We start from the raw sequence: 25697 nt of genomic DNA, 5'->3' as shown, positions 1-25697 counted from the left end.
TGTATATTCTCTGCTCTTGTACATTAGGACTGGAGAGATGGCTCAGCAGTTGAGAGCACTGACTGCTCTTCCAGAGGTCCTGAGTTCAAATCCCAGCAGCTATATGGTAGCTCACAACCATCTGTAATGAGATGCCCTCTTCTGGTGTGTCTGAAGACAGCTACAGTGTGCTCATATAAATAAAATAAATGTAATGAGATCCGATGCCCTCTTCTGGTGCGTCTGAAGACAGCTACAGTGTACTCGTATACATAAAATAAATAAATCTTTAAAAAAAATATGTAATATGATTTTTATTTTATAGGAAGTTACAGTTAAGAGTTGTGGTTTGTAGACATCATAGCTGGGTGGTAGGGACTATCGGATTGTTTGTTTGTTTTCTGCCTTGGAATCATGGCACCTCCTGGTACCATGAAAGCTAGTGGAGTCTTTCAAGTCAGTTCCATCTTCAATCCCCCAGATCCTATGTCCAGAGTGCATGGTATGTTCAGCAATAGGAACTTCAACCTCTCTTAGAAGAGTCTTCAACTTCCCTGAAAGACAAATGGAAAGGAGACTTCCCTTGCCTGTTTTGTTTTGTTTTGTTTTTTTTTTTTTTTTTTTTTTTTTTTGTTAGTCTATGGCCTTTGGGATGGGGGGTGCTGTCAGCCTAGGAAGGAAGATTTCCTTAAAACTATATGTATAAGTTGTACTGTAATTTTACAGAAATATCATTGAGACCATTTCATTTTAAAGATATAATTGAAATGGATATGTCAATTTCTAAAGTTTTTTCTTGGGTTTATTGCTAGTGTGGTCACAGTTATTCATGTCTTTGACCTATTAGCTTTAGGGATTTGATCATTTATTGTGTTGGATAAGATGAATTCTTTTGTACTCATCCTTGTTTATTCTTCTAGGGAAGTTTATATTTTTCTTGTAGTTTTGTAATTGATACCGTGCTGCTTCTTTCGTGTACAATATTGTTTTGAGTATTTTCTGCCATGGTGGCTTTGTGGTTCTAAATTGTGTTAGTATATGTTTGCCTTGAGACATTCTTATTTCCCCAAGTAATTTTAAAACCATAGTTTTGGTGCATATTACAATCTTCATTGGCAGTTATTATACAAGTCTTGAAATAAACAATCTCAGGTCCCTGGATCTTATGAGAGATCTAACATTATTCTGATATCTTCACCTTTTGTAGGTGAAGCTTTTATTTTTTTATATTTTAAGTGAAAATATAATTATACCACTTACCTTCTTCCCTTTTCCTCCTCCAGTCCCTTCTATGTCCCCTCCATCCAACTTTTCTGATGTTCCCCTCACTTTAAAAGTGATATTTTCTTTTACTTTGAATATTAATGCATATGGTTTGAACCATTTTTCTCTGGTCCAATTAAACAGCTTATGTACAAGCTTTACCTGGTCTGGCTCAGGCGGCACATCCTACACTGGTCTAATATAAGGAAGGCCAGATTATCACATCAGAAATACAGGCAAAGAAAGCAGTCAACCTATCTAGATCAAATCACAAAAACAAAATAACATGAATGCCAGAACATCATGTCTCTCTTCAAACCTACTAGCCATGTACAAGTGTTCTATAATAAGAACTGCATAGATGAGAGAACTACATGGATTCCAGAACAGAGACTTTTAAAAACCACCATAAACTTTTCAAAGAATTTAAGGAATTTAAAGAAGACATAAACAAACACTTCCTTTAACTCAAAGAGGTTAATAAAGTCTCCTGTGATGTCCAAGAAATATATATACACATTTCAGTGAAATGATGAAGATAATTCATGATTAGAAAACTAAATTCAATAAAGACATAGAACCATTGAAGAGAAAGCCTCAGAAGCAGAATGAATCAAGCAGAACATAAAGTATTGGGATTCAAGGATAAAGTAGAGGATCTAGATGAAATAAGGAAAGAAAATGAAAAATTGAAAGAACAGGATAGGAACATGCAGGAAATATGAGACAATATCAAAAGATTGAATCTTTTAATTATAGGCATAGAAGTCAGGGAAAAACTCAAGCAAATGGCATAGACTAGATTTTAATCAAGTTAATAAAAGAAAATTTGCACAAACTAAGACAAGACATACCCATACAAATAAAAGAAGCACATAGAACCCAAACTAGATAAAACAAAAAAGAAATTCTCCATAACATATCACAGTCAAAACAATAAATACATGAATGAAGAAAAAATATCCAAAAGTTATACCAAAGAACTACTAAACCTGATAAACATCTTCAGCAAAGTGGTTGGGTATAAAATTAACTCAAATAAATCAGTAGCCTTCCTCTACACAAAAGAGAAACAAGCCGAGAAAGAAATTAGGGAAACGACACCCTTCATAATAGTCCCAAATAATATAAAATACCTCAGTGTGACATTAACCAAGCAAGTGAAAGATCTGTATGATAAGAACTTCAAGCCTCTGAAGAAAGAAATTGAAGAAGACCTCAGAAGATGGAAAGATCTTCCATGCTCATGGATTGGCAAAATTAATACAGGAAAAATGGCCATTTTACCAAAAGCAATCTACAAATTCAATGCAATCCCCATCAAAATTCCAACTCAATTCTTGATAGAGTTAGACAGAACAATTTGCAAATTCATCTGGAATAACAAAACACCCAGGATAGCTAAAACTATCCTCAACAATAAAAGGACTTCTGGGGGAATCACTATCCCTGAACTCAAGCAGTATTACAGAGCAATAGTGATAAAAACTGTGTGGTATTGGTACAGAGACAGACAGATAGACCAGTGGAATAGAATTGAAGACCCAGAAATGAACCCACATAGCTATGGTCACTTGATTTTTGACAAAGGAGCCAAAACCATCCAATGGAAAAAAGATAGCATTTTCAGCAAATGGTGCTGGTTCAACTGGAGGTCAACATGTAGAAGAATGCAGATCGATCCATGCTTATCACCCTGTACAAAGCTTAAGTCCAAGTGGATCAAGGATCTCCACATCAAAGCAGATACACTCAAACTAATAGAAGAAAAAGTGGGGAAACATTTCGAACACATGGGCACTGGAGAAAATTTCCTGAACAAAACACCAATGGCTTATGCTCTAAGATTAAGAATCAATAAATGGAATCTCATAAAGCTGCAAAGCTTCTGTAAGGTGCAAGGATACTGTCCTCAGAACAAAAGGGCAATGAACAGATTGGGAAAAGATCTTTACCAATCCTACAACTGATAAAGGGCTTATATCCAAAATATACAAAGAATTCACAAAAGATGACAGGGAGACAAATAACCCTATTAAAAGTGGGGTTCAGAGCTAAACAAAGAATTCAGAGCTGAGGAATGCTGAATGGCTGAGAAACACCTAAAGAAATGTTCAACATCTTTAGTCATAAGGGAAATCAAATCAAAACAACCCTGAGATTTCACCTCACACCAGTGAGAATGGCTAAGATCAAAAACTCAAGTGACAACAAATGCTGGCGAGAATGTGGAGAAAGAGGAACACTCCTCCATTGTTGGTGGGATTGCAGACTGGTACAACCATTCTGGAAATCAGTCTGGAGATTCCTCAGAAAATTGGACATTGAACTACCTGAGGACCCAGCTAAACCTCTCTTGGGCATATACCCAAAAGATACCCCAACATATAACAAAGACATGTGCTCCACTATGTTCATAGAAGCCTTATTTATAATAGCCAGAAGGTGGAAAGAACCCAGATGCCCTTCAACAGAGGAATGGATACAGAAAATGTGGTACATCTACACAATGGAACATTACTCAGCTATCAAAAACAATGACTTTATGAAATTCATAGGTAAATGGATGGAACTGGAAAATATCATCCTGAGTGAGGTAACCCAATCACATAAAAACACACATGGTATGCACTCATTGATAAGTGGCTATTAGCCCAAATGCTTGAATTGCCCTAGATGCACAGAACACATGAAACTCAAGATGGATGACCAAAATGCATATGCTTCACTCCTTCTTTAAAAGGGGAACAAGAATCCACTTGGGAGGGAATAGGGAGGCAAAGTTTAGAACAGACACAGAAGGAACACCCAATCAGAGCCTGCCCCACATGTGGCCCATACATATACAGCCACCCAATTAGACAAGATGGATGAAGCAAAGAAGTGCAGGCTGACAGGAACCGGATGTAGATCTCTCCTGAGAGGCACACCCAGAATACAGCAAATACATAGGCGAATGCCAGCAGCAAACCACTGAACTGAGAATGGGACCCCCGTTGAAGGAATCAGAGAAAGGACTGGAAGAGCTTGAAGGGGCTCGAGACCCCATTTGAACAACAATGCCAAGCAACCAGAGCTTCAGGACTAAGCCACACCCAAAGACTATACATGGACTGACCCCTGGACTCTGACCTCATAGGTAGCAATGAATATCTAGTAAGAGCACCAGTGGAAGGAAGCCCTGGTCCTGCTAAGATGAACCCCAGTGAACTAGACTGTTGGGGGAGGGCGGTAATGGGGGAGATGGGAGGGGGAAAACCTTATAGAGGGGAAGGAGAAGTTAGAGGATGTTGACGAAAGGAAAGGCACAACAATGTAAGAAGAAATACCCAAGTTAATAAAGATGGGAAAAAAAGAAAAGAATGCTGAAATCTTAAAGAGAAATAAACACAAATCACATATAAAGGGAAACACATCAGAATAAAACTTGATTTGTTCAAGGAAACTCTGAAAAGTAAAAAAAAAAAAAAAAAAAAAAAAAAAAAAAAAACTTGGAAAAATGAACTCCAAGTTCTGAAAGACCATGAATGTGAACCTAGATTCTTGTACCTAGGTGAACTGTGTGCCACAGTTAAAAGAGAAATAAAAATTTCCCATGATCCAACAGCCTTTTAAAAAAAGGCATATGAAAGAAAATAAAACAGAAAAACTGCTGCAAACAATACTGGAAGCAAGACTTTGAATTGAAGAGAAGAGTATACACATCAAAGAGACTCTAGAAACAATAAAATTATAAACCACAACTAAGAACATTAGTCAGTAAAAAAAAAAAAGAAAGAAAAGAAAGGAGAGAAAAGAAAAGAAAGGAAAAGAAACAAACAGAATGGGAGATAATCTTTGCCCAGTTATCTATTTTGCAGAGGGTAAATATCCAGAATATATATATTTTTAAAAAACTCAAAAAATAAAGAGTCAAAGAAACAAATAAACTCATTAGAAGTAGGCTATATATATAGGGATGCTGCTCAGTGGGGAGCTCCAATCCCTGACACTGTTACTGATGCTATGTTGTGCTTACAAAAGGAGCCTAGCATGGTTGTTCACCAAGAGGACCAACAAGCAGCTGGCTGAGACAGATATAGACAGATACTTATACCCAACCAATGGACTGAAGCTGGGGACCCCTGTGGTTGAATTAGGCAAAGGCTGGAAGAAGCTGTGGAGGAGGTTGACCCTATCGAAAGATCAGAAGTCTCACTAACCTGATCCCAGAGATTGCTCCACCATCCAGGCAGCATACAGGAGCTGGTCTGACGCTCGACACACATACAGCAGAGGACTGCCAGGTCTGGCTTCAGTGTGAAAAAAGATGCACCTAACCGTTGAGAAACTTGAGGCCACAGGGAGTGGGGAGGCCTGATGAGGTGGGGGCTGGCAGTGGGATGGGGACATCCTCTTGTAGACGAGGAGGAATGGGATGAGGAACTGTTGAAGGGTGGGCTGGGAGGGGGATAATAACTGAACTGTAAAAGAAGATTAAAGATAATTTTAAAAAGAAAGAAAGAAAGAAAGAGAGAGAGAGAGAGAGAGAAAGAAAGAAAGAAAGAAAAGAAAGAAAGAAAGAAAGAAAGAAAGAAAGAAAGAAAGAAAGAAAGAAAGAAAGAAAGAAAGAAAGAAAGAAAGAGAGGCTAGATGAGGCTGGAGAGATAGCTCAGCAGTTGAGAGCACTGGCTGCTCTTCCAGAGGACCCAGGCTCAGTCCCAGCAACCTCATGGCTGCTCACAACAGTATCTCCTGTTCCAGGAGATTGAACACCCTCACACTTACACATGTAATCAAATCATCAAATGTACATAAAATAAAAGTAAATAAATTATTTTAAAAAGAAAGATATAGACTAGAGATCAAAACAGAATTCTTAATAGAAGAAATAAAAATGGCTAAGAAATATAGCAAAAATATACCAAAAGGTTTCATCATACTTAGGAATCAGGGAACTGCAAATTAAAACAACTCAGATTTCCTCTCGCCCCACTCAGAATGACTAATATTAATAAAGCAACTGACAAGTTCTGGTGGAGATTTTTTACAGAAAGAGGAAATTCTCAGTGTCACCAAGAATGTAAATTGCACAGCCACTCAGGAAATCTATAAAGAATTCTCAAAAAAAACCCTAAAAATTAATCTACCATATGACCCAGTTCTACCAGTCCATGGCATATGACCAAAGGATTAGACATGATCCTCCACGAATACTTGCTTAGTCACGTTCAGTACTACTCTACTTACCATACTCAGTAAATTGAAACAACTCAAATGTCCATCAACAGAAGAGTGGATAAGAACAATGGACATATAGAAAACGTACTACTCAGCTATAGAGAAATATGAAATCATGGAATTTGCAGGTAAATGAAATGACCTACAAAGCACAAAGCCTCATTTTTCTCTCATCTGTGGTTCCCAGCTCCATACACAGATGTGAGTATGCAACATGGAGCAACCACAGAAACCAGGAGAGTATAAAGGAACAGTAGGCAGGAGTGGAGAGGAATAGCAGAATACACATGATAGGAAGTGATGGGAATCCCAAGAATGGTCAATACAGAAAGAGGAGAAACTAGAGAAAAATAACACCAAGGTTGTTTGATATAAAGCTTCAAGGAATCATTACTGTATATTTACCTAAAATTATACAACATGCATATAAGCATATATATGCATACACACACACACACACACACACACACACACACAAAAGGACGTTAAGTTACTTGAGCTGTTGATGCTCTTTACAAGAACCATAGACTACCAAAAACCAGACATGAGGATTCCTCCCTTGACTTCCAAAATGATCTAGATTATTGATATAGCCCTTGTTTGCTCTCAGAAGTCTAGAGTGAGCTCCTACTATGGAAGACACCACACACATAGGACATAGGACTTGGATGATGCAAACTAGGTTTGAACTGAAAGCTTCTTCTCTGCTGTCTAACTTCAATGGTTCCAAAAAATACTATGCAAGTTGCCAAGAAGAAAGCAATTAAAAAGTCCTACCCAGCTGTAACACCTATGAACCATGACAATTACTAGCATGACCAGACATGCATAAATGTGCAAGAAGTGGCACTCACAAGTTAGTGGAAACCAATAACTATCTAATTTGACTTAAAGGCTACTCCCCAGGAGGAAAACCATACCCGGTCCTGAAAACCCAGCCAGCTTCTTGGATCTAATGAGTTTATGGACTTTAGAAAATAATCAATTACCACCACTTTAGTGGACCAGCATTATTTCTTACAATATTCTAAACCTTATACCCACAGATCAGTGTAGTTACTATCAACCCCCATCAACAAAGCCTCTCTTTACAGCAAATGGAGACATCATAGCAAACAACTGAACAAAATGCACTAATCGTTGAATCATGGGGAGCCCACCCCAACAGAAACATCTACATCACAATTCCCACATTTATACTTCAGGGAAAATTGAAGAAGATGGGGTGGAAATATTATAAGAGCGAGAGTACCAGGAAATAAGCACTGTAACCAGCTGCATAACCAAGACTGGAACAATAACAATATCAATGGACATGTTAACATGGATGCAGAAAAGTGTTGTGGGGTTCCTACCTCTGGACAAAGAAGTACCAGCAGTTACTGCTGGGAGAATGAGCCTCTCAAAGGGATAAGTCACATTATTGGTTGTTCCATGCCAAATGATCAGCTTGAAATCATATACATACAAATGACAAAACAGACTCAGGAGGTTGTATTTATACATTACACACAGACACACACACACAGACACACACACACACATGTGTATATAACAATAATAATCAAAGAAAGGGAGATTATCAACTTGTGAGTAAAGGAGAGACATGGGAAGGGTTTGAGAGGCAGGAGCTGAGAGGGTCTGAAGGGAAGGAAGGGAGGGGAAGTGATATTATTCTATTTCAATTAAAAATATCTTTTTAAAAAGAAAACTTACGCTTTTCAATTATATCCTCCAATAAAGTTCAGAGATAACAAGTGTCAGGGTTCTGTTAAGGAAATGTAGCTTATTTTTTTAACTTTTAATTTTTAAGAACTGAGGATATTAATGACTGTGGTTTTTAAAAGGTATGGATGGAGAAAGAAGAAAGAGGGGTCAAAGCATGAAAGACAGGCAAAGTATACTAATAGAAGAAAAACTGGGGAAGAATCTGAACACAGGGCACTAAAAAATCCAGAAAAACACCAATGGCTCACATAAAAGATCAGAATAACAAAGATCCAATAAAACTCCAAAGCTCCAGAAAGCAAAGGACACTCAGGAGACAAACGGCAACAACAGATTGGGAAAAAGACTTACCAATCCAACAAAATAGCCTATATCCAAAATACACAAAACCAAGAATTTAGACCACAGGAAACAACAACAACCCAAAAATGGGTTCAGAATAAACAAAGAATTCACAGCTCAGGAATGCCGAATGACTGAGAAACACCTAAAGAAATGTTCAACATCTTTAGTCAATAGAAATACAAATCAAAACAACCTCACACTCACTCACACCAGTGAGAATGCTAAGATCAAAACCCAGGGACAGAAATGCTGTCGAGATGGAGAAAGAGGAAAACTCCTCCATTGTTGGTGGGATTGCAGACTGGTACAACCATTCTGAAATCAATCTGAGGTTCCTGAAATGGACATTGAACTACTGATATCCACATACCTCCTAATAACCAAAAAAGATGCCCAAAATATAAAAAATACAAGCCCACTACATAAAAGCCTTATAAAATCAGAAGCTGAAAGAACCCAGACCCACAACAGAGGAATGGATACATCAAATGTAGTACATCCACACAACATGAAATATTACTCACATAAAAAACAACACCATGAAATCAATAGGAAAATATTGAACAGGAAAAATATCCATAAATAACCCAATCACAGAAAACACACATAGTGTATGCACTCATTGATAAGTGGCTATTATCCAAATATAAAGAATTGCCTAGTGCAACAACATGAAACTCAAGACAGGATGTCAAATCTTAAATGCTTCCCTCCCTTCTTTAAAGGGAACAAGAATACCCTTGGCAGGGAATAAGAGGCAAAAATTAAAACGAGACAGAAGAACACCCATTCAGAGCCTGCCCCACATGTGGCCTAACATATACAGCCACCCAATTAGACAATATGGATGAAGCAAAAGAAGTGCAGCCTGACAGGAACGGTCTTGAGTCTCTCCCTGAGAGACACAGCCAAAATGCAACAAATATGTAGTCGAATGCCAGGAAGCGAAACCTCTATGAGAATGGGACCCCGTTGAAGGAATCAGAGAAGGACTGGAAGAGCCGAAGGGCTCGAGACCCCATATGAACAACAATGCCAACAACCAGGCTTCTAGGACTAAGCCTACCCAAAGACCTTACAACAGAATGACCCTGGCTCCAACCTCATTAGCAATGAATGAATATTGATGGAAAACCATGGTCCTGCAAGACCCCAGACCCCAGTGATCGTGATTGTTTGGGGGAGGTAATGGGGAGGATGGGAGAGAATGCCCATATAGAGGGAGAAGAAGGGAGGAGGTTAGAGAGGATGTTTGCCTGGAAACGGAAATGAATAACAATGAAATGTAAATAAGAAATACTCTATTAATAAAGAAAAAAAAAAAATGAAAAGGGAGATACAGCAGATCTGAAATTAAAAAATGTCAAATCTGGTATAACTGGGGACTACCCAAATACTAACCATGCTGACTCTATGGCTCCAGCTGCATGTGTGTTGCAGAGGATGGCCTTGTTAAAACCAATGGAAGGAGGCCATTGGTCCTCCCAGGTTGGACCCACAGTGTGGGGTTGATAAAGGAGGGGGGATGGATGGGAGGGGAACACCCTTATAGAAGAAGGGAGAGGGATGGGATAGGGGAACTGGGGAAAGGAATAACATTTGAAATGTAAATAAAACAATATCCAATAAAAGAAAAAGATCTAATTGTCCATCTAAGCATTGCAAAAATCCTGTATGGACATCCATCCTTAAGAATAGTCATAACAACCTGTTACATGTGCAGAGAGAAATCTTAACATATCCCTCAATGTTCTCTTGTCTGCTCTTCTCCTCTCTACCTGTGTCCTCTTCTCTAAACTTTTCTTCCATCCATCCTTACTTCTCTTCCAATGACAGGCCTCATTTCTATCCTGTATCTGCCTTCACCTATAATGATATCAAACCCAACATACACCCAACCATCTGTTTCCCCTTCAATTTATTTCAACAAATGCCCTGTCTCTAAGTTCTCCACTTTCTTTCCTCATGGCCAATTGAGTTATGACTCCTTTAAAGAGATTAATCATTATCGGGGCTGAAGCCTCTCTACATTTTGAATACTGAAAACTTGATTCCCAATGACATTGTTCCAAAGACATTTATTATCTTCATATTTTGAGAACAATTTTTCTAATCAATCATCAACTGAAAATGATTTATTTTCTGAAGTGGAAGTCTGTGCAGATTATTTATTTATCTGCATGACAGGCTTTAGGGAAAACCTGTACTATTGAGTCTCTGATGAACCTCACTAGTAGCTGGAGTTTTCACATAGTACCCAGCATTATTGAAAGAACTGAGAATATCCTGTAACATTGTCAACTTGGGAGCTTGAATACTTGGGCTTTTCCTTTGTTGAAATTTCTTTGATTCCTCTGATTACATGTGAATCTTGTTAGTGACTACAACTAATTCCATGTGCTTGAGCCCTGGGAATTTTCTGAGAATTAAAGCATTGTATATATGGTCTGGGAGACTACACATAATACTCAGGATGACATTTTGTCCCACTTGTTTCTAATAATATGTTTTTTGTTTTGTTTTACACTCTTACATTCTAGGACAAGTCCTTGAAAATATCTTTCTGGATTCAATTTCCATTCTTGTAGCAGTTCATGGGTTCTCCTGGTTCTCGGCTATGGTTCTTGCTTCACATCATCTCCTTCCATTTGCCACAATTTTGCTCTCTAATTTTTCTCTTGAACCATTTGGGACTAGCTACCTGCAACCACCTAGCTCCAATCCTGCATTCAATCCAGTCAAAACTTCCACAGTATTTTCCTTGTAGGTTCTTTAACTATGTTAAAAATCAGTTTACAACATTGGTTTTATTGGAAACATCAAACAAAAATTTTTGTTTGTTGATTTATAAGTATTTATAATATCATCCTAGAGCACACCAATATGAATAGGCTTCCAAATTTTTAGGTTCAAAAATTTCCTCTGGCTGATGACCCCTGTCCTGATATGTCACAGGAGAAATTCCTCCCTCCAGCCTTATTCTTATTGACCTTGATGTCATTTATGATATACTTATCATGGCTATCTTTATAATATGCTTAGAAATAATCATATTCTTCCCATCATGCCCCTTTCCCCAATATCCAAAGTTTTAATATTTCCAGATTGGGGAACCATGGACCACATTGTATGAGTAGATTTGCCATACAGCAATAATTGGATTTCAAGATTCAGTTGAAGAGTTGCATTTCCAGGGGCTTTCTCTTTTTCTTTTATTAATTTTTTATTAGGATATTTCTTTTTACATTTCAAATGTATTTCCTTTCCCAGTTTCCTGTCTGGCCTCCTTCTTTCCTCCCCTTCCCCCATAATGGTATTCCCCATCCATCCCTCTTACTGCCCCATATTTCCCCTGCTCAGTCCAACCTTGCTTGAAAAATAAGGCTTCCCTTCCACTGGTGCCCCCAACAAGGCTATCTCTGCTACATGTATACAGTTGGAGCCCTGGGTCAGTCCATGTATAGTCTTTGGATATGGTTTAGTCCCAAAGCTCTGGTTGGCTGGCATTGTTGTTCTTATGGGATTGCAAGCTCCTTCAACTCTTTCAATGCTTCCTCTAATTCCCCAAGGGGGGTCCTGTTCTGATTCATGGTTTGCTGCTAGTATTGACCTCTGTATTGAACATGCTATGGGTGTGTCTCTCTCAGGAGAGATCTATATCTGGTCCCTTTCCCATGCATTTTTAAACTTCATTAATCTTTTTTATCTAGTTTTGGGTGGCTGTATATATGGGCCACATGGGACAGACTCGAATAGGCTGTTCCTTAGTGCTGCTCTAAACTTTGCTTCCCTTATCCTCAGAGACTTTCTTGATTGCTCATTATACTCAGGAAGAATGGACTGCTCATTTGTGTCTTGTATATCCAGAATCCTGCTGTTATTCAACAGGGGTGTATATGTGTGTCCTTGTTCATGCATTGTATGAAACAGTGTACCTCTGAATATATAGACTGCTTCTTAAATCTCATGTTCACAAGGTCCTCTCATGTTTTCCTAACTGGTGATGTCTGTTTGGCATATGCATGTTTCTGTTCCTTCTACAGATTGTGTACCCAGAGGAAGAGGACCAAAGTTATCAATCTCAGTATAAATTTACAATCAATTAACTTGTGAAATGAAAATGGTCATTTGGCATAGAAGTCTTTGTTTTTCATTTCCATTTTATGTACATATACACACAGAGACCCCACAAACAGAGAGAGAAAGAAAGAAAGTCAAATCTTATACCATTCAGCAGCTTAGATAAATAGGAAAGGTAAGTGATTCGTATTCTATTAAGCTGATGCTGTTTATGAGTTTTTTTAATATCATCTTTCATTGTTCAGAACCAGATGCCAAAAAATATTTGTAATAATTCATTTCTGCATTTGAATTGGAAAATCTACAATATAATATATTACTCCTGAAGCGTGCCCTGCAGGGGCCCTAATCTGACATTTTACTGTGCTTTTCATACACATTTCATAAACAAAATAACATTTTTAAAATTTAAAAAAGCATCAAAATATAATTTTGGACTAGTGTATAAACTATACCAGAATGAAAAAGGGAATTTTAACCATATAGATATGAAGACTAAAGTAATCAGAATTTTAATTTTGTTAATTAACCTCAATAAAAGGATGAAGCTTGTTATCAATCTTTCAGCAAAAGATAACCATGTGGATTTAACCTATGCTCAATACCACAACAGACCGGCGCTCTTGTTCTGAGTATCCTATGAAGAGATTAATAAGTACAAAAGATTGAATGGGAACGTGTACAATGCTTTTAAATATTATTTTTCTACCTGCATTATGTAGACGTTTCATCAGAAAAAAAAAATATTCAAGTGTTAACAACCTACTGAAAATGCACTTTCTCCACTTGCATCCATAAATACATAATGACCACAAGTTAGTGTGTTTCTGCTGAAAGTGTTTTGTACCCTGTAGTCTGTTCTCAATGCATAGGATTTTAAAATAAATCCTACATATAAAATACATGGAAATAGTGCTGTGTGCTTTTTATTTACCTTCTCTATTAAAATTTCCATTCAGGGAGCAGTGTGGTGTGAAGAAGCAGCGAGGATGACCCTCAGTTGCAGCATACCTACCTGTGTTCTTCCTCGATGCCCCCCTGCCGTCATGCCCAAAAGAAAAGCTGAAAAGGGATAGTCAGGAGACAGCCAAGTTGAAGGACGAGCCACAGAGAAGATCTGAAGGTTGTCTGCTAAATCTATTCCTCCAAAGCCAGAGCCCAAACCTAAAATGGCCCCTGCAAAGAAGAGAAGGTACCAAGGGGAAAAAAGGGGAAAGTCGATGCTGGTAAGGATGCAAATGATCCTGCAGAAAATGGAGATGCTAAAACAGACCAGGCACAGAAGGCTGAAGGTGCTGGAGAGATGTCAAGTGATGTATGTGCAGTTTTGATAACTGTGTACTTCAAGGTGCCTACAGTTGAAATACTATTTTAAATCAAGTTTTATAAAATTGCAGAATTTTTGTTTTACTTTTTTTAAAAAAACTATATTGTTAGCACACAGAACACTTCATTGTTGGGAGGAAAGATCATGTGTCACTAACAAAATATCATCCAAGCTGGATTGAGGACAGAAAACCACTTTCTTTGGTAATTTTGAAAGACTCCTGTTGGCGGCCAGGAGAAACATCCTGGTATTGCATGGGTGGCCACCAAGGCACAAAAGGCCTTGTAGTCTGGGAAACTCTCAATTCATTTTTATATCCTCTTCCCTCTGTACCATCAACATAGACGTAATTCCCTTAAAACCAGAGACCTATTGGAACCTGGCCCCCAAAATTGGTTTTCTAGTCTATTGGGCAATGTGGACTTAGCAGTGACTTCATCAGGTGTTCTCAGAAGAGTGCTGGTTCCTTTTATAAAAAGATTGTGGATTTTCAGATTGATAATGCTGCAATGTTCATTTCCTGAAAGTCAGTGTCGGCGTGTGAAAAAGTTGTTAAACAGCATCCCTAATGTGAAATACCAACCCCTCACTCTAAGCTACTTTACCCTTTTCAACGCATTGAATGAAGACTTCATTGGGTTTTATAGTGGATTTCTGATGTGGTAGACTACACACCGAAGGGAATTTGGAAGTTTCTTGTATACTGTTGATAGTCTGCCCATATCCTGCCTGACATACCATGATTGTTTATGAAAAGTATCTTTAATAAAGCTGGTTAGAGTTAAACTTGGGAAAAAGAATTTTCCATTCAGATATTATAGTTCAGAAAAATATATGACTGTAATATTGATTTTCAAAAAATATATTTTCTAAAAGCGTGTTTTGGTGTTAGTTTGGGTTTTACTACTGTGAACAGATACCATGACCAAGACAACTCTTATAAGGACAATATTTAATTGGGGCTGCTTACAGGGCCAGAGGTTCAGGTGGGGAGCATGGCAGAATCCAGGTAGACATGGCAGCTGGAGGTTGAGAGTCCTACCTCTTGTTCCAAAGGCAGCTAGGAGAAGACTGGCTTCCAGGCAGCTAGGATGAGAGTCATAAAGTCCATGCCCACAGTGGCACACTTATTCCAACAAGGCCACACCCACTCCAACAAGGCTGTACCTCCTAACTGTGCCCCTCCCTGGTCCAAGCATATTCAAATCAAGATAGTATGACAGTAATATAGGGCTTAGATTTTCCTATATAAATATAAGGAGTAGCAAAAGAAAGAACACTGAATTGTCATTTACTAGGGATTGTAACACCAAAGGTGAACTCAAAGTTAACAAAGTGATGTTTGAGCAGAAGCAGCTGCCATTTCCTGACCATTTTGCTACCCAGGCCTTAACAGGTTACAGTGCTTGTCACTCAGCCGTGTAAATTTTATATTTACTTTGCATACTAATTTCTCATCAAATATACAGTTTGGAAATACTTCCTCATTCCACAACCTCTTCTTTTCTCGAAGTGTTTGTTTATTTGTTTGTTTTGGAATTAAGATATAATTACATAATTTCTCCCCATCACTTTCCTCCCTCCAAGCCCTCCCAAGTCTCCACCTCTCCACTTTGCTGCCTCTCAGTCCATGACTTCCTTTCTGTTGTTATGGTTGCATTCATCCATACACATATGATTCACTGAGTTCATTTAGGCATTAATTGAATGTGTATGGTTTCAGGGCTGACCCGTTGATATTGGACAACCAATTAAATTATTATTTGTAAAGAAGACTGCTCAGTTTTTCAACTGCCTGTACCTCTCTTTTTTTAGGGGTGGGGCCCTGAGGAGATTCCCCCTTCCACGCTAGTATGTCTATCTGGGTCTTGCTTAGGCAGTCATATCGTTGAAGTTTTAAGTATTTTGAACTTTAGGTAGGGACTATGCTGGTTTTAGGAAAAGTGGCAGTATGAGGTTCTCCTCTAAGATGACATCTCTCACCCCTAGAAAATTGGGTCTGTTTCCATCATCAAGAATGGCTTTACCTCTTTGCTGAGCTGGCCTTAAGTCTGATCGGTTATTATTGTCACTACCAAGACATGAATGAGTATTTCACCATTAGGGAAAGTTTGAAGCACTGGTTGCTTTTCCTTGCAGGTCATGGGAATCACAGCTACAGAGGAGTACTGGCTTCTTCCTTCCCTTGGAGGTTGCCCAGCACCTTCTGGAATGAGGTGCAGTTATTCCTAAGAAAGGAGGCTTTCAGGTCAGATCCGACTCAGATTCTCAGTTTGCTTCACTTTGTCCTTTTCTTTTGGGTGACAGGAACCTTTGGGGCAGCATCGTCTGTTTTAGCTCCCTTGACTGTTTTGCTACATAAATTTAAAATAATTTACAAAAAAAATAATTGTTTGTAATAAATGAAAAATAGTTTTCTTTTGCTCATCTTTCCTGTGTAAATTGGAACACATCCTGTATTGCGTGCTATCAGACATTGCTAATGTAACACAGGGTGGGTCAATAATGGGCTTAGTTGGTTGACAGTCATCTTATAATAAAGATTGTGGATGATGGCTTAACCCTAAAGACAGAGCTTCTTTTTATTAACTACAGGCAGCTTCTATTAGGGTTACACAAACCAGTGCTTTACATGGCTGCCCCTCTCTGTCACTTCATTGACAATTTTTGTATTTTAGAGAAGTCCTAATCTATTAGGAGTGTCATTTTTTTGTATAAAATGTATTTTTCAGCCTGATTTGTTCATAAAAGACTTTTCTTTCAGTCATTTTTATAATTTTAATTATATTTAGATTTTAAACCATAAGAAAAATTCTAATTGTTGGGTTTAGCATTGTGCCTATACTTCATTCAAGCAAATGTAAGACTGTATTTTTTTTTTTACATTTAAATTTTTGTACAAATGGAATTTGCCCTGTTGAGTATATTGTGGAAAATTGACCTTTCTCTTTTCTGTTTAGCTGATTGATGTAATGGCTTTCCAAATATTTATCAATTACAAGATTGCTAGAATGTTCTCTTCTTGTACATTAGGTGTTCTTTTCTTTTATGTGCTTGTCAGTCCTTTCCTGTACAATGTGTGGGAGGTGATAACCTACCCTTAGCTGACACTAGTTTGTACTGGAAGCAGTGTCCTCCCACACCCAGGACCTCAGTACTGAAAAGGGCACCCATTGGTAAACAATTGCCTGCTGCTCCCCTCCTGCTGACTAGGTGACTAGGTGACCTGGTGACTAAAGTTGTCTTCTCTTTCTTGCTAATGTGTATTCAATGGTTGTAGGTGATTGCCATTCTACAGTTCAACATCCACCAGAAAAACATTTCAGTGGAACTGGGGCTCTTCTTATAGTCTGTTGATTTCTTTGAGCCCAAGAAAGCAGAAGGATTTCTCCTGGTCTAAAATTTTCAGTGAAAGGACAACATGTTAGCTACATTTATATTTATAGTGTCATCAATTCTAGCACATAGTTCGGGGCAAATTTTGTTTTTTGTTTTGTTTTTTTTTAAATTTCCTATTACAAAAGTATTTTATTCTGGTCCTTTGAAATTAATTTTTAAAATAACTAAAAAAGGGTAACTTCTATCATATGAGGAAATTGCAGATTCTCCCTGACTGATGAGTGTGTGTGTGTGTGTGTGTGTGTGAGAGAGAGAGAGAGAGAGAGACAGAGAGACAGAGAGACAGAGAGACAGAGAGACAGAGAGACAGAGAATGTGAGCTTCCACAACTCTGAGTGTGTGTGTGTGTGTGTGTGTGTGTGTCTGTTGTGGTTTGTGTGTGTGTGTGCAAGTACATATACAGACATGGGGACTAGAGGAGAGCACCAGGTGTCATTCTACCTTACTAGCTGAACCAAGAGCCTGGCTTTTTCAACTAGTCTGGCTGAATAGCAAGCCCCGGGGAGTCTCTTGTCTCTACCAACAAAAAGTTTGGCTGCAGACATACTTGGTCATGTCTTCTTTTTCATATGGGTGCCAAGACCACAAAATTCTAGCAATATTATATGTAATTGGTAAATATTTGGAAAGCCATTACCGATATGTTTTGTAATGTGGTGGCGTGATGAGGCGAGTAGGGGTGCCGAGACCCCCATGCCATACAGCGGATCTAGTATAAAATGAAGTTAATTTGAGGGCATGGCAAGGGAGCGGTGAAGGAAGTAGTGGCAGAGAAAGAAAGGAAACAGAAGAACAGAAACAGAAACTAAAGAGGCCGGCCAGAACAGGAAAAGGGGAGGGAAAGGGACAGGAAAAGAGGGAAAGGGAGAAAGGGAGAGGGAGAGGGAGGGAAGAGGGAGAGGAAGAGGGAGAGGAAGAGGAGAAGAGGGAAAGAGGGAGAGGGAAAAGAGGGAGAGGGAGAGAGAGGGAGAGGAAGAGGGAAAGAGGGAAAGAGGGAGAGGGAAAAAAAGGAGAGGGAGAAGGAGAGAGGGAGAGGGAGAGAGGGAGAGGGAGAGGCCTTTTATAGCTTAGACTCCTACCTGGCTGTTGCTAGGCAACTGTAGGGCAGAGCCTAGAAGAAATGCTAACAATTGCATCAATCAGGCTAAGCAGGAAAAAAAATGTCAAAATTGTCTATCATGTGCTCTTACCCACTAAGTCTTCTTCTCAGCCTGAAATTAAAAATTCTCATTTGACATCAGCGTGTGAAGACAGAGATGAGATGGGCTTGGGTGGGTAACGTTTAAATCCAGTTAGAGAATTTTGAAGGGGCTCTGAGGGACGCTCTTATGAAACATTTACTTCATGGACTTTGTGTGAGAGACAGGAAATCCTGTCTCTCACACCACCAATCCTGTATACCAATCATCTGCATAGCCTCATGCACTGGAGTCTCCTCTCAGGGATTTAGAGAGATTATTAGCAAGAGGTCTAAGTTCATTGTGCACTGTCATTTATGTTAGAGAAGGAATTAGAGTGATAGTGTGGGGACAGATTAGACAGGACATGGTTTTCTTAAAAAAAAAGGAAAATTATTATAGTATACTTAATTGTATACAATGTTGCTTCTATTGCCAGAGGAATCAAGGGATCCATTGCTGTTTTCAGAATTACTATGTTTTATAGTTAGAATTTATTATTTTTCAACTAATTTTTTCAACAAATGGTCTAAATAATTAATCACTTAAAAATCACTTAAATTCATCATTTAAGAAAAAGCAACAGCTTTGTGATATGGGCACTTGGTTCCTTAGAAAAGATTCTGGTCCACACCTTGAGCGATTTAGTATTGATTTATTATCTTTTAATAGTTTTACTAGTGCCAAACTTAAGCATTCTTTGAGATTTAATATTTACAGAGCCTTATGTTCTAGAAAATTGATCATTAACACTATAATATTATAAAGTAAGTCACACTAAAATATGTTGGGAGGATCATTATTTGAAAAAGACATAGTCAAATTCCCTTCCTAAGTTGAAGACTTGGTTTGTCCTTTTGGGAACTAACTTTTTTTTTGTTGTTGTTGTTGTTTGTTTTAAAGATTTATTTATATGAGCACACTGTAGCTGTCTTCAGACACAGCAGAAGAGGGCATCAGATCCCATTACAGATGGTTGTAAACCACCATGTAGTTGTGGGAATTGAACTCAGGATCTCTGGAAGAGCAGTCAGTGCTCTTAGCCACTGAATCATCTCTACATACCACTACAGTTCCTTTTTAAAACAGCAATTTGCTACTTTCTTCCCTCATGGGGCAAAACAGAAAGAATACTAAACATTATCACCAACAAAATGGCATCAGCCTGGTTTCAAAGTTCCTCTCCGGAGTGTGTTAAATCCTGTGGCTGGGAGCATAGCATAGGGATTGCACCATGCAATCAAAAATGGTTGACTAACTCGATGAAAATTTCCTTGCAAAAACTTCCCCAGAATTGTCTAATCTAGTCTAATGTAAACTTGCATTTCTTTTTTTTTTTATTATTAACTTGAGTATTTCTTATGTACATTTCGAGTGTTATTCCCTTTCCCGGTTTCCAGGCAAACATCCCCTTCCCTCCCCCCCCTTCCTTTATGGGTGTTCCCTCCCACCCTCCCCCATTACCGCCCTCCCCTCCACAGTCTAGTTCACTGGGGGGTTCAGTCTTAGCAGGACCCAGGGCTTCCCCTTCCACTGGTGCTCTTACTAGGATATTCATTGCTACCTATGAGGTCAGAGTCCAGGGTCAGTCCATGTATAGTCTTTAGGTAGTGGTTTAGTCCCTGGAAGCTCTGGTTGCTTGACATTGTTGTACATATGGGGTCTCAAGCCCCTTCAAGCTCTTCCAGTTCATTCTCTGATTCCTTCAATGGGGGTCCCGTTCTCAGTTCAGTGGTTTGCTGCTGGCATTCGCCTCTGTATTTGCTGTATTCTGGCTGTGTCTCTCAGGATCGATCTACATCCGGCTCCTGTCGGTCTGCACTTCTTTGCTTCATCCATCTTGTCTAATTGGGTGGCTCTATATGTATGGGCCACATGTGGGGCAGGCTCTGAATGGGTGTTCCTTCAGTCTCTGTTTTAATCTTGCTCTCTCTTCCCTGCCAAGGGTATTCTTTGTTCCCCTTTTAAAGAAGGGTGAAGCCTTACATTTTTGATCATCCGTCTTGAGTTTCATTTGTTCTAGAGCAACTAGGGTAATTCAAGCATTTGGGCTATTAGCCACTTATCAGTGAGTGCATACCATGTATGTCTTTCTGTGATTGGGTTAGCTCACTCAGGATGATATTTTCCAGTTCCAACCATTTGCCTACAAATTTCATAAAAGTCGTTGTTTTTTTTGATAGCTGAGTAATATTCCATTGTGTAGATGTACCACATTTTCTGTATCCATTCCTCTGTTGAAGGGCATCTGGGTTCTTTCCAGCTTCTGGCTATTATAAATAAGGCTGCGATGAACATAGTGGAGCACGTGTCTTTTTTTATATGTTGGGGCATCTTTTGGGTATATGCCCAGAGAGGTATAGCTGGATCCTCAGGCAGTTCAATGTCCAATTTTCTGAGGAACCTCCAGACTCATTTATAGAATGGTTGTACCCGTCTGCAACCCCACCAAAAATGGAGGAGTGTTCCTCTTTCTCCGCATCCTCGCCAGCATTTGCTGTCACCTGAGTTTTTGATCTTAGCCATTCTCACTGGTGTGAGGTGAAATCTCAGGGTTGTTTTGATTTGCATTTCCCTGATGACTAAAGATGTTGAACATTTCTTTAGGTGTTTCTCAGCCATTCGGCAATCCTCAGCTGTGAATTCTTTGTTTAGCTCTGAACCCCATTTTTAATAGGGTTATTTGTCTCCCTCTTGGTCTAACTTTTTGAGTTCTTTGTATATTTTGGATATAAGCCCTCTATCTGTTGTAGGATTGGTAAAAAGATCTTTTCCCAATCTGTTGGTTGCAATTTTTGTCCTGACCACAGTGTCCTTTGCCTTACAGAAGCTTTGTAGTTTATGAGATCCCATTTGTCGATTCTTGATCTTAGAGCATAAGCCATTGGTGTTTTGTTCAGGAAATTTTTTCCAGTGCCCATGTGTTCCAGATGCTTCCCTAGTTTTTCTTCTATTAGTTTGAGTGTGTCTGGTTTGATGTGGAGGTCCTTGATCCACTTGGACTTAAGCTTTGTACAGGGTGATAAGCATGGATCGATCTGCATTCTTCTACATGTTGACCTCCAGTTGAACCAGCACCATTTGCTGAAAATGCTATCTTTTTTTTCCATTGGATGGTTTTGGCTCCTTTGTCAAAAATCAAGTGACCATAGGTGTGTGGGTTCATTTCTGGGTCTTCAATTCTGTTCCATTGGTCTATCTGTCTGTCTCTGTACCAATACCATGCAGTTTTTATCACTATTGCTCTGTAATACTGCTTGAGTTCAGGGATAGTGATTCCCCCTGAAGTCCTTTTATTGTTGAGGATAGCTTTAGCTATCCTGGGTTTTTGTTATTCCAGATGAATTTGCAAATTGTTCTGTCTAACTCTTTGAAGAATTGGATTGGTATTTTGATGGGGATTGCATTGAATCTGTAGATCGCTTTTGGTAAAAATGGCCATTTTACTATATTAATCCTGCCAATCCATGAGCATGGGAGATCTTTCCATCTTCTGAGGTCTTCTTCAATTTCTTTCTTCAGAGTCTTGAAGTTCTTGTTGTACAAATCTTTTACTTGCTTGGTTAAAGTCACCAAGGTACTTTATATTATTTGGGTCTATTATGAAGGTGTCGTTTCCCTAATTTCTTTCTCGGCTTGTTTCTCTTTTTGGTGTAGAGGAAGGCTACTGATTTATTTGAGTTAATTTTATACCCAGCCACGTTGCTGAAGTTGTTTATCAGCTTTAGTAGTTCGCTGGTGGAATTTTTAGAATCACTTAAATATACTATCATATCATCTGCAAATAGTGATATTTTGACTTCTTCTTTTCCGATCTGTATCCCCTTGACCTCCTTTTTTGTTGTCTGATTGCTCTGGCTAGAACTTCAAGAACTATATTGAATAAGTAGGAGAGAGTGGGCAGCCTTGTCTAGTCCCTGATTTTAGTGGGAATGCTTCAAGTTTCTCTCCATTTAGTTTAATGTTAGCCACTGGTTTGCTGTATATGGCTTTTACTATGTTTAGGTATGGGCCTTGGATTCCTATTCTTTCCAGGACTTTTATCATGAAGGGGTGTTGAATTTTGTCAAATGCTTTCTCAGCATCTAATGAAATGATCATGTGGTTTTGTTCTTTCAGTTTGTTTATATAATGGATCACGTTGATGGTTTTCCAGTATATTAAACCATCCCTGCATGCCTGGGATGAAGCCTACTTGATCATGGTGGATGATTGTTTTGATGTGCTCTTGGATTCGGTTTGCCAGAATTTTGTTGAGTATTTTTTAAGTCGATGTTCATAAGGGAAATTGGTCTGAAGTTCTCTTTCTTTGTTGGGTCTTTTTGTGGTTTAGGTATAAGAGTAATTATGGCTTCATAGAAGGAGTTCGGTAGTGCTCCATCTGTTTCAATTTTGTGGAATAGTTTGAATAATATTGGTATGAGGTCTTCTATGAAGGTCTGATAGAATTCTGCACTAAAGCCGTCTGGACCTGGGCTCTTTTGGTTGGGAGACCTTTAATGACTGCTTCTATTTCCTTAGGAGTTATGGGGTTGTTTAACTGGTTTATCTGTTCCTGATTTAACTTCGGTACCTGGTATCTGTCTAGGAAATTGTCCATTTCCTGCAGATTTTCAAGTTTTGTTGAATATAGTCTTTTATAGTAAGATCTGATGATTTTTTAATTTCCTCTGAATCTGTAGTTATGTCTCCCTTTTCATTTCTGATTTTGTTAATTTGGACACACTCTCTGTGTCCTCTCGTTAGTCTGGCTAAGGGTTTATCTATCTTGTTGATTTTCTCAAAGAACCAACTTTTGGTTCTGTTGATTCTTTCTATGGTTCTTTTTGTTTCTACTTGGTTGATTTCAGCTCTGAGTTTGATTATTTCCTGCCTTCTACTCCTCCTGGGTGTATTTGCTTCTTTTTGTTCTAGAGCTTTTAGGTGTGCTGTCAAGCTGCTGACATATGCTCTTTCCTGTTTCTTTCTGCAGTCACTCAGCGCTATGAGTTTTCCTCTTAGCACAGCTTTCATCGTGTCCCATAAGTTTGGGTATGTTGTATCTTCATTTTCATTAAATTCTAAAAAGTTTTTAATTTCTTTCTTTATTTCTTCCTTGACCAGGTTATCATTGAGTAGAGCATTGTTCAATTTCCACGTATATGTGGGCATTCTTCCTTATTGTTATTGAAGACCAGCTTTAGGCCGTGGTGGTCCGATAGCGCATGGGATTATTTCTATCTTTCTGTACCTGTTGAGGCCCGTTTTTGACCAATTATATGGTCAATTTTGGAGAAAGTACCATGAGGAGCTGAGAAGAAGTTATATCCTTTTGCATTAGGGTAGAACGTTCTATAAATATCCGTTAAGTCCATTTGGCTCATGACTTCTCTTAGTCTGTCTACGTCTCTGTTTAATTTCTGTTTCCATGATCTGTCCATTGATGAGAGTGTGGTGTTGAAGTCTCCTACTATTATTGTGTGAGGTGCAATATGTGTTTTGAGCTTTAGTAAGGTTTCTTTTACGTATGTAGGTGCCCTTGTATTTGGGGCATAGATATTTAGGATTGAGAGTTCATCTTGGTTGATTTTTCCTTTGATAAATATAAAGTGTCCTTCCTTATCTTTTTTGATGACTTTTAGTTGAAAATTGACTTTATTTGATATTAGAATGGCTACTCCAGCTTGCTTCTTCCGACCATTTGCCTGGAAAGTTGTTTTCCATCCTTTCACTCTGAGGTAGTGTCTGTCTTTGTCTCTGAGGTGTGTTTCCTGTAGGCAGCAGAATGCAGGGTCCTCGTTGCGTATCCAGTTTGTTAATCTATGTCTTTTTATTGGGGAGTTGAGGCCATTGATGTTGAGAGATATTAAGGAATAGTGATTATTGCTTCCTGTTATATTCATACTTGGATGTGTTATGTTTGTGTGCTTTTCTTCTCTTTGTTTTGTTGCCAAGACGATTAGTTTCTTGCCTCTTCTTGGGTATAGCTTGCCTCCTTATGTTGGGCTTTACCATTTATTATCCTTTGTAGCGCTGGATTTGTAGAAAGATATTGTGTAAATTTGGTTTTGTCATGGAATATCTTGGTTTCTCCATCTATGTTAATTGAGAGTTTTGCAGGATACAGTAGCCTGGGCTGGCATTTGTGTTCTCTTAGGGTCTGTATGACATCAGTCCAGGATCTTCTGGCCTTCATAGTTTCTGGCGAAAAGTCTGGTGTGATTCTGATAGGTCTGCCTTTTATATGTTACTTGACCTTTTTTCCCTTACTGCTTTTAATATTCTTTCTTTCTTTTTTGTGCATTTGGTGTTTTGACTATTATGTGACGGGAGGTGTTTCTTTTCTGGTCCAATCTATTTGGAGTTCTGTAGGCTTCTTGTATGCCTATGGGTATCTCTTTTTTAGGTTAGGGAAGTTTTCTTCTATGATTTTGTTGAAGATATTTACTGGTCCTTTGAGCTGGGAGTCTTCTCTCTTCTATACCTATTATCCTTAGGTTTGATCTTCTCATTGAGTCCTGGATTTCCTGTATGTTTTGGACCAGTAGCTTTTTCCGCTTTACATTATCTTTGACAGTTGAGTCAATGATTTCTATGGAATCTTCTGCTCCTGAGATTCTCTCTTCCATCTCTTTGTATTCTGTTGGTGAAGCTTGTATCTACAGCTCCTTGTCTCTTCTTTTGGTTTTCTATATCCAGGGTTATTTCCATGTGTTTTTCTTGATTGCTTCTATTTCCATTTTTAATTCCTTCAACTGTTTGATTGTGTTTTCCTGGAATTCTTTCAGGATTTTTGTGACTCCTCTCTATGGGCTTCTACTTGTTTATTTATGTTTTCCTGGAATTCTTTTAAGGATTTTTGTGACTCCTCTCTATGGGCTTCTACTTGTTTATTTATATTTTCCTGGAATTCTTTTAGGAATTTTTGTGATTCCTCTCTGTAGGCTTCTACTTGTTTATTTATGTTTTCCTGTGTTTCTCTAAGGGAGTTCTTCATGTCTTTCTTGAAGTCCTCCAACATCATGATCAAATATGATTTTGAAACTAGATCTTGCTTTTCTGGTGTGTTTGGATATTCCATGTTTGTTTTGATGGGAGAATTGGGCTCCGATGGTGCCATGTAGTCTTGGTTTCTGTTGCTTGGGTTCCTGCGCTTGCCTCTCGCCATCAAATTATCTCTAGTGTTACTTTGTTCTGCT

At 38.6% G+C, this 25697-nt stretch overlaps 1 protein-coding gene across 1 annotated transcript in view; it reads right to left on the bottom strand.

The window, feature by feature from the left end:
* Positions 1-278: 278 nt before the first annotated feature.
* Zc4h2 (zinc finger C4H2-type containing) overlaps positions 279-25697 on the bottom strand; it is a 101611-nt gene continuing 76192 nt past the window's right edge. Inside the window, exon 6 of the mRNA XM_032898776.1 lies at positions 279-533. The gene's annotated coding sequence lies outside the window, so the exon portion shown is untranslated. The remainder of the gene's footprint in view (positions 534-25697) is intronic.

This window comes from Rattus rattus, chromosome 3 (genome assembly GCF_011064425.1).
Source record: "Rattus rattus isolate New Zealand chromosome 3, Rrattus_CSIRO_v1, whole genome shotgun sequence".
In the NCBI taxonomy this organism is placed as follows: domain Eukaryota; kingdom Metazoa; phylum Chordata; class Mammalia; order Rodentia; family Muridae; genus Rattus; species Rattus rattus.
The sequence above is the reverse complement of the archived record's forward strand: the minus strand, read 5'-3'. Positions and strand labels throughout refer to the sequence as shown.